The 10,835-nt window shown below is 42.9% G+C and overlaps 1 non-coding gene across 1 annotated transcript; it reads left to right on the top strand.

The window, feature by feature from the left end:
• Nucleotides 1-5,091: 5,091 nt before the first annotated feature.
• Trnat-ugu lies at nucleotides 5,092-5,166 on the top strand. The gene has a single exon. It is a non-coding gene; the product is annotated as a tRNA-Thr (tRNA).
• The last annotated feature ends 5,669 nt before the right edge of the window (nucleotides 5,167-10,835 follow it).

Below are 10,835 nucleotides of genomic sequence, written 5' to 3'. Positions count from 1 at the left end.
TGCCAAGCAGTTTCAACCAGTATTATGAACACCATTGCGTTGAGAAATTCTGATATATAAAACGAGCTGTCATGTTTACGGTACCGACAATTGACTCGATATCTTCAAGAATTCTTATAAAAATAAATTTTAGAAAAAATTGAAATTGTAATTTACTAAGCTTCTTTTGAAACATTTCGACTGATGGAAACATCAACAGCTGCACGTTTAATGCAGCTGTTGCTGTTTCATCAGTCAAAATGTGTTATCACAGCTGTGATTGTCCCTGATACCAAGTGGTTTGTTCTTCCGAAACGCTTTTCTTGGGGACTGTACGTTACTTTAGGGAGTTGATAACATTTTTCATTGATGTCAAGCGAGTTGCGTACATTTTCCAGTGTGCTAATACAATTAGTTTTTGCTTTTTATTTGTTATCCTTTTCATTCTACACTCGTAGTAGTGGAGCGGGATCTGTTCCATTGAGAGTCACTGTTCTATTCAATCAATATTAGACAAGCTGATAGTGAGGCAAATGGGACATCCCAACTGGGAATAAACTAAGAATAAATGGGGCTTACCAGTTCCGGGATACGCCTTACAACCAAGATGCTGCTTCCAAAATCCTTGGTCGGAAACGGGGTATTGGAACCATATTAATTTATTTCAGGGACATCATGCTTCGTGGAGGATGTTGTCCCAGACAAAAAAATACTATGTATGTGAGAGGTGTGACAATGTTGTATGTGGTGTGCGGGTTACTTACTGAACAGAGTGAAGTGTTGTCTCGATCAGATATTAGTCCTCAAATCCTTTTTCATTGATTAGTCTTATAGTTTGACTGCAGATATTTACAAAGTTTGTTTTAGATTCTCGGTGTGTCTACAGAAATATTGTCAAAAGCAGCACTGCTGACTGTTATAGCTCTTGTTAAAAACTCAACGAGGGATTTCTGTTACAAGAGAAATATTCTCTTAACAGGTAAAAAAAAATTTAGTAATGCACATAGTTGTTTTATACATAACTCAAAACCATCAAATGGAGCACAGCATATCGCGATTGTTATTCTCAACTCCCCTTCAATTCTACTTCTACTGCATTAACTTCCAAATGCTAATCATTGCAAAATGGTGCTAATCAAATTGGCTTGTGATCCCTTAATAATTGTAAATTCTTAGTATAAGTTCTGCAAAACGAAGTGAAAGAAAACTACGCAACCGTGGTTAATAACTAGTCGCAACCAGGCAGCCATATTGTTACACGTCGCGTGCGATTCATTAGATTGCATCCGAATTCCGTGCCATTTGCTCTCACACGTGTGATCTGTGGAGAGGTCGCACGACGTGGAGACGGACCGGTGCGATCCGTCACTCGTGTGTGGGGGCCCCCGATCCTTCATCAGCATCGATTGTTCTAAATTTCCGCTGAAGAATAAAATTCATTATTTTGAAACCAGTGCGAAAACGGTGACACCTCTGCTGTATCCTTTGAAAACTCTGGTATCTTCCAGACATTGACAGGCTCATTGTAAATTTAAGACTAATCCTCCATTATTTGAATTATGCTGTACTCATACGTTCCATTGTCGTGCAAAAAATATCATGACATGCCGCAGAAATTGGTAATTTAGCAACTTTATTAGCCAAACTTTTAAATACATTCAATTCGTAAAATCAAGCTACGTAAACACCGCAGACGTATCTTTGGCTATAGCCGACATTGTTTGCTCAGACATGCCGCTAGTGACTATAAAAATACCAATGATCGAAGCAAGTATTCATTTAAGGGTGAACTGATGTTAAAACATATATGAGCACCGGCTTCTCAATCAAAGTTAATATGTTTTGCTGCTGGAAGTGATGTACGGGTATGGCCTACCAGCAGTTATACTGTAGTGGCACTCAATCTCAGAGACATGCTGACAACGTACAATGCATTTCTCTCAACAGAATATTAAATTTGGAGTTTTCAGCATGATTATCTGCCTTTCTGTGTACAAACGTGGTCTATTTTGACAAAACATATGTCTGTAGAAAGTGACGGATAATGAATTTCGTGAATGTTGTCTTAAATTCATAGTAAAGATACAGTCCCGCCCGGATAACTGAGCGTGTTAGCGCGCTGCTTCTGGGATAGAGGGAGGTGAGCCTAACCCACATTGGATTTAATTTGTAGTTTGAAGGCAGTTTCACGCAACCAGTTAGGTGAAGAGCAGGCTGCTACCCAAGTTTTGCCTCAGGCACACACTACATAGACATTTAGAAAACGTTCTCACACTTGAACATAGTGTTGTGTCTTGGTTCCATGTGGTGTAGCACACGGTTCTTGTGATGACTCAGCAAAACGACGTTGGAAGGAAGGAGTCGCAAGTCAGTTAGGTAACTATGTGTCACATCGCAAGAACATATATTCAGTAGGCAAAAACCAATAATTAGCAAGCTGACGTGAGGAAGACGAAGGGCAGGGCCTCTGAAACGAGAAGTTGCGACAAGTTGACAGTACCACAAGGGGCGTGAAGTTGTTTATATGATGGAATAACTGATGATTTTTAGTGGTCGGGCCTCGCTCCTTGGCTTAGAGAGCGAAAAAACTATAGTGAGTTTCCTGCGCCAATTTACCTTAAACTGCGAAAACTACGTCTCCTTGCTTTTCCACCTCCTCAGGTAAAGCTCTCACGTCTTCTTTCTTGCTGCTTACACGCTGAGACTCCCATTACTCCCAAGTTCTCATCTACACTCTGGCGGACCACACAAATCTAACCCCTACTGCCATCACTCCCCTCATGCCCCTGTACCCTTACACACCTTTTGAGTAATTTTTTTCCATAAAAATTCATAAAAACGATCTCCGATTGGTTACACAGCTCCCTTCTACATCCATACGGTGCAGCCGAATTTCCATTATTCGGAAAGCAAAATATTACTTTTCAAACGGAAAACGCTTTGCATCTAAAAACCATCGTGAATTTGGTGTTCGTAAATAGTCTTGAAGTTCCTGGAGATGTGATGCGTTCATAACTATTCTAGGTGTCACATAAGTTTCATAGTAACCATTACTGCGAACGAGTTAACTTTCTTGTGCTGCGTGGTGTTCCCTAGTCTCCTGTATATGAGTACATTAGTAAGCCTTCTTTCTGGCTTCAACATGTCACTGCACCATACACACAGGTCATTCATTCAGTGGAGATTATTAGCCAAGGAAATGTTATCCTCGTTGAAGCCGAGGTGTGGCTGCAGTTCATAACAGGCTTCCCCCATTGGCACTTGACCAAAGAATGACATGAACTGAATTGAAACACACCATCTGTTTAGGATCCCAATAAATGAACCTTCACAAACGTAATGCCAGACTCAGACTGTACGATACGGGATTCCAACCATCGGAAGAGATCATCACATGAACCAGCACTTCGTACGAGCTTGACATCACTAACAGGTCAAATTCAAGTTTGTCTTCTCTGCTGCAGGACTCGAAACCACATATCAACTGTGTGCTGGTTGGCCGTTATGTGAAAAACGCAAACACACTATCGGAAACGGAAAATGAACATTTCCGAAGACATAGCGTAGAAATACCATACACTACCTGATCAAAAGTATCCAGATATGGCTCTGAGCACTATGGGACTTCACTACTGAGGTCATCAGTCCCCTAGAACTTAGAACTACTTAAACCTAACTAACCTAAGGACAGCACACACATCCATGCCCGAGGCAGGATTCGAACCTGCGACCGTAGCGCCTAGAACCGTTCGGCCACCTCGGCCGGCGTATCCAGATACATCTATGTAATGCACAGTTGGCCATTAGATGGCATGAGAAGCGTGACCGCCAGTGTAAAAGGAGGCGCGATGTAATGTGTTTTCAGTAGAGGAGCAGTGAGAGCAGAATGGGTCGATCAGGAGAGCTCATTGACTTCGAATGTGGACTAATCATTGGATCTCTCATCTCCCATAAATTCGTCATGAATCTTTCAATCCTTGATATAATTCGTCCTGGATGTTTCAATCCTTCTTATACTGCCCAGCTCAACTGCTGGGAATGTGACTGTGAGGTAGAAACGCGACGGAACAACTACAGCTAAACTAAGACCAGGAAGTGCTCATATACTGACGGACAGGAACTATCGAACATTGTGGAGGGTAGTTATACTAAAAAGACCTGAAATCAGCGGAAGGAATCACTCCTGAGTTCCACAGTGCTACCAACAGTCCATGTGGCGCAATGAATGTGCGTAGGAATCTAAAACGAATAGAGTACAATGATGGAGTAGTTCCTCATAAGCCACTCGTTTCTGTAGTCAACGCTAGGCGAATCTCGGTGTTGGGTAAAGGGCGACACCACTGAGCAGCGGACGACTGCAAACGAATGATTTACAGTGATGAATCACACTGTACCCTTTGAGTACCCGATAAAATGGTTTGGATTTGGCGAACGTCTCGAGGACGTTACTTACCATCACGTGTAGCTCCAACAGTGTGATACGGAGGAGGTAGTGTTACAGGATGGGGGTGTTTTTCGTGACTAAGGTGTGGTCTTCTTATTACACTTAAGAGAACGCTTAACGCGGAAGGATATGGACACATTTTACATCATTGTGTGCTGCGTGCAGTAGAGGAACACTTGACAGACGAAGATTGTCTATATCAGCATGACAGAGTACTCTTTCATAAAGCGGTGTCTGTGACTCAATGATTTCTTGACAATACCATTCCAGAAAAGGACTGATCTGCCCAAACTTACGATCTGAATCTAATGGGCCACTTTTGAATAAGTTACAACGTCCACTTCGGACCAGGGCCCGGCGTCCAACATCACTGTCTGCTCTAGTTTCGGCTCCTGAGGAAAAATGGGCTACCATGCATATCAACGCCTGTCCTAAAGAACAGATACCATCTTCATATATAGTTAAGGCTAACTGCCCATTGACCTACTTCTGTGCGGATGCACACGTATTCCCCGAACTCTTACGGGACTCGGTAAGATTGTCTGCAGCGAGTAATCAGTGTAATGGGCAGTGGCACTACGAATGTAGTGTGTGGACATTAAGTTGGAAATGTGGGTCTCACGGGGAGCGTGCAAGGGATAAGTCCCTGCAGTCGCACTATCCTCGGTGCCCTCGGTGGCTCAGATGGATAGAGCGTCTGCCATGTAAGCAGGAGATCCCGGGTTCGAGTCCCGGTCGGGGCACACATTTTCAACTGTCCCCATTGATGTATATCAACGCCTGTCCGCAGCTTAGGGTCTTGGTTTAATTATCATTTCATTCTAGAGCGCTACATGCTCGCCGATGGTATCTGTTCTTTCGGACATGTCCGAAAAAACAGATACCGTCTCCATATACACATTGAAATTGTTCTAGAAGATATTATAAACCTATCATTTCCCCGTGTAACTGGCACTCCCATCTACATCTGAGCATGTCAACCAGTGCGCCTTCCCACTTAAGATAGAGTCTTCTATACCGATCATTCGACGTATGCCTGCCCACTGCCTTCTGCGTACTTTCATTTACATTTACTTTGATTAGTAACGAAAATATATTAATTCACGTCGCCTTATGGGTGGCGTGCATTACTTGGGTTTAAATGTGGGTGAAGCCCTTATGCCATTATTATTATTATTACAATTACTATTGAAACCTTTAAATAAAATCGCAAAATAGAATGGGTATATTTATACAGTACTATATATCGTAGTTGCTACGTTAGCAAGTGCATCTAACTTTCTGATAGTGACTCGCACTTTCGAGAATGGTGCAAGGTTTGTAAAAATCATAGACTTAACAAGACGAGAGTTTCCGTGGACCTGCGGGAGGGTGGTTGATGATTCCGAGATGCCCAACACGTCGGGCGTCAGGTGTGAACCATGCATGGTTGTTTCTTTCGATTGTCAGAATAAGTTTGGCGTGCTCGTCGTAATGGTTTCGTAAGATTGCGACATAAGTACACCTTATAAGATGTTAGCCATCCGCAGTGAACATCTCTTTAATATCGTGTAACACGGTGTATAATTCTGATTATTCCTTCCATTTCTTCAGGAAATGGTTAAAATGGGTGATTCAGCAAGCCTGGCGTAATGGGATGTGGTGCCTGATGGTGCCTGCGGGTGCATCAGACCAGGAACGTATGCGTGTAGCCCTGTGAACACGGCTGTTCTCATCCTGAAAGTCGTAAGTGTCCACAGTACACCCATCATGAAGATGAGGGAGAATGAGCAACACTTCCTAACCGAGGATGTCGGAATAAACATCCTGGTTCACATTCACAGTAACTTAAGTAGATGGGTTGAGATCATGGTCGAAAAACAGCATAAAACCTGATAGAACCACTTCTGGCCTGAACTGCACCGTCCACATAATGAGGCCTAAAGACCGGTGCATTCGGCGCCTTGCATCGTTTAACAAGAGGCGAAATAGCCACTCGTCGAACCACAAAACACGCCTTCAGTCAGTTAGCGGTCATTTTTTGTTGTTGTTTGGCGCGATGCAGTCATGAGTCTTTATTTTCCTCTGTGAGCAATGGCGAGGCACCCATCTAAAAATGCCAATTGCCCGCAGTTCCCTCAGGATATTTGCTCGGAAACTTGTTGAGACGGGCTGCATTAATTGACAGCAGTAATTCCTGTTGGGACATGATACACTTCTCTGGACCGTGTCAGTTAGTACCTCTTGACGAGCATCGTTTTTAAGATTGTTACATAGTTGCGAGTGGTACACCATTTATTGTAAACACTTATACAGTCTGCAACGATACATCAGCAGTTCGGGTAATTTCACTCACAGTCTGGTCATGGACGTGTCCAGACACGAGAGCTCCATTCTGCCATGTCTCAACATCGACCCCTCTTTCTGCGTTGATTCCATAGAACCAACTGGCAATTACGCACAACTTCACTGCCATGACTTGCGTCAGTACAGGTCACATGACATCCCGGCACCGGTTCTACACCATCTATTTCCTACCAAACTGACCACTGTGCTCTTTTAGGGGGGTTACTGATATTTTGTCTGATGAGCTTTGGCACACGGAGGTGACAAAAGTCATGGGACACCTAACATCTGATCGCAGCTCCTTTTGCCGGCGTGCCATGGACTCGACAAGTCATTGGAAGTTCCCTGCAGAAATATTGATTCATGCTGCCTCTATAGCCGTCCAAATTGCGAAATTGTTGCCGGTGCAGAATTTTGTGCACTAACTAGCATCTCCATTGTGTCACATAAATGTTAGTTGTGGTTCATGTCGCTTCAATTGTTCAAAATGTTGGCAAAGGCAATTGTGTCGGTCGTCTGCTGCCATAACCCATTAACACCAATTTTCAGCGCACTGTCCTAACGTATACGTTCGTTGTTCGCCTCACACTGTTTTCCGCTATCATTAACGGGAATAGTCAAATCCCTCGGGGCTCAAAGTCGGTACAAGACTAATGAAGAATTGTTGCCGGTGCAGAATTTTGTGCACTAACTAGCATCTCCATTGTGTCACATAAATGTTAGTTGTGGTTCATGTCGCTTCAATTGTTCAAAATGTTGGCAAAGGCAATTGTGTCGGTCGTCTGCTGCCATAACCCATTAACACCAATTTTCAGCGCACTGTCCTAACGTATACGTTCGTTGTTCGCCTCACACTGTTTTCTGCTATTATTTCATGCAGTGTTGCTAGTGTGTTAGCACAACTCTATGCAAAAGCCGCTGCTCTCGGTTGTTAAGCAAAGACTGTTGTCCATGGCGAGAGGTATGCCTGAAATTTGGTATTCTGGGTACACTCTTGACGCTGTGGATCCGAAACGGAATGTCTCATGTGTCTAATTCCAATTACCATTTCGCGTTGAAAACCTGTAATTCTCATCGTATAGCCATAATGACATCGAAAACCTTTTCACGTGAATCACATGAGTACAATTGACAGTTCCGCTAATGCACTGTCTTTTTATACCTTGCGCACACGATACTACTGCTATCTGTATTTGTGCATACCGCTATCCCATGACTTCTGTCGTCTTACTGCAGCTGCGCCTACGTATTAGAGAAGCAGCCACTGCAGATCATTCGGTGACGGCAGTAACTAAGTGTTACATCCTGGGTGCCAACTAAGACTACAGGAACAATTTTTTGGAAGCTGGACACTGAACGTGGCTGGCGTCTACATCTATGTACATATTCTGCAAGATAATCTATAAGATACTTACGAATATTTTCATTTATTTGCCTTTTTGTAGAACAATAGCTGAGTAATCCGGCATTACCCAAGTATTCATTTTGCCTAATTTCCATTAGAAACGAAAACAAAAAAAAACTCTGTTTGTAATGTAATACCGAAAAAATTACATTTCCATGTGTTTGTAAATACGCCATTGAAATTATTAAATAGTCGTACAAAGAGACATGCGTAATGTACTAATGTGTAAGTACAGCATCCCTGACAGTTTCTGTACACTGGGCGCAGCTGCTTCGCGTTCCTACAACACGATTTCGTAAACGTCTCTATGGCAACGCTTCTTCATAGCTCTATAGAGCGCTAATGTTTTCGCGTACAGCCGTTTGCGCTTCGCAGTTGAAAGCTGTCAAAAGCGCTGCTAGGTCAAGGATTTCCTTAAGTTTACTCGGCTATAAGAATGTCTTAGCAGTGAAGAATAAATGTAGTAGAACTTCTAGTATGATACGCTACTTTTTTCACTCATCTCAATGTTTATGACGCCATATCTCCCGATCTATGTGTCATACAACCGCATACTTTTGTAGGTACATTCAGCGGCATATGTGATTGCTGTTTGCAGAATGTGTTGCGAATAGAATTAGTAGCAAGGAAGAAATACATTTAAACGTGCGCAGTGCCGAAGTTTTTCACGCATTTCGTTGCTGTGACGTCACATCTCCTGAACTTTGATAGGTAGGTGTTTCTTACCCCCACAGTGATTGCTGCATGACAGTAGTACCAAATTTGGTTAAATAAGTCCAGTGGTTTAGGAGGAGATGTTGAACATATACAGATACATTTTTCCATTTTATGATGTGTATGGATTATGAGAGTGTTGGATCTTTTTTTGTTGGATTGAAGTACTTTCTTTGGCTACATAGTTTCCCACCTCATTAAGCCAAATTACATCATGAGATAGCATGCACTGAAAGATTTCTTTCAATTGATTATGATAATAAGTGAATGAAATATCATTTATGTGAAAACAATGGTTTACCTTTCTCCACTGTTGTGTTAGTACGCGACATCCCGTGCGTAACATTATTTTAATGTGTCAGTACATTTTATTTTCCACCCATGTCTGACTACTGGTTACTATTTCCAACTCCTACTAATTTCCTCCGCACTTTTAAGTCTGCCTTTTGCGACAACTGTGCCATTTGAAACAAGTGTGGTTATAAGCTTCAAATTCGTATCACACATTTTTGTTTGACTTCATAGGGCACGTGAGAATTCTTTATAAGCTCTCTTGACTTTTTACAGTCGCGTAAAGAAATAGTTCTTTTATAGATGTTTCAGCTTTGAAGCTGACTAAAAGCATTGGTGATTGTTTTGTTTCGGTTTGCATTGTTTTATGTTGTGAAGTCATGGCTGATGTGAGCAGACACGGTTACACTGTTGAGCAATTAGTGGCGTGTTTGAGGGTGCACGAACGCCTACACACAGGGCATAAAATGATGAACATAATGAGTCCTTTTGCAGGTCGCTTTGGTAAGGCTCCAATTCGTAAAGCAAGCCTGCTTAATTAGGAGAAATATTCTTTTGCTTCAGGCAGGATCGAAGACAGGCTGCGCAGTGGACATAAGAGGAGACGTATGCCGTCAATCGGTCGAGCTCTCTCCAATGAGATTCATTCGCAGAAGAACAGGTAAACTTCAGGTACGGCGGTCAAAAATGCACGATCACATTAAAAAAAAAAGATTAACGAATGAAAGACCTTAGAGTGATGTTTGCTAATGAATTGTCTGACAACGTCTTGGAGTGACCAGATGCAACCATCCAAATTATGATGGCACAATTGACAAATGCCTTGTCTCTCTCAAGAGTTTTATTTTCGGACGAATTCGCGATATAGCGCAGTTCACACCGGAGGAATGTGGTTATTTGATCCAAGGAATATCCCCTTTACGCACAAGAGATGAAACTGCCTCTTGTTATGGTGTGAGCCAGGATGTCATCACAATACTTCTTCGGACCATTTATTTGGAACGGTACGTGAATGGAAATTCTTATTTAAACGTGATTAGTACTTCAGTCAGAAGAGAAGTGAATAATGGGTCATGTGTGGGTACAGCAACATGGAGCTGCAACACTCGTTGGTATTCAGGTGCATGATTTTATTTGTGAGCTACTTCGAAACTGATGGACTGAAGATGGTTCAGCAACATTTCCAGCCCTGTTGCCGTGGTCATCATGAAGCACGGACTTTACCGCGCCACACAGTTCATTATGGGGAATAGTCAAATCCCTCGGGGCTCAAAGTCGGTACAAGACTAATGAAGAATTGTGCAAAAGTGTTGAGAAAACGTTACGAAGCAAGATGTCAAGGAGGAGACGGGGACGCATAGATCTCTAAGGCACGGTGGTGCGTGAACATTTCCGCAGGATGTGTATTTTATATACGCTCGTCCCCAATGTACATACACTCCTGGAAATGGAAAAAAGAACACATTGACACCGGTGTGTCAGACCCACCATACTTGCTCCGGACACTGCGAGAGGGCTGTACAAGCAATGATCACACGCACGGCACAGCGGACACACCAGGAACCGCGGTGTTGGCCGTCGAATGGCGCTAGCTGCGCAGCATTTGTGCACCGCCGCCGTCAGTGTCAACCAGTTTGCCGTGGCATACGGAACTCCATCGCAGTCTTTAACACTGGT

The sequence above is a fragment of the Schistocerca piceifrons genome, chromosome 1 (assembly GCF_021461385.2).
Source record: "Schistocerca piceifrons isolate TAMUIC-IGC-003096 chromosome 1, iqSchPice1.1, whole genome shotgun sequence".
Lineage (NCBI taxonomy): Eukaryota > Metazoa > Arthropoda > Insecta > Orthoptera > Acrididae > Schistocerca > Schistocerca piceifrons.
The sequence above is the reverse complement of the archived record's forward strand: the minus strand, read 5'-3'. Positions and strand labels throughout refer to the sequence as shown.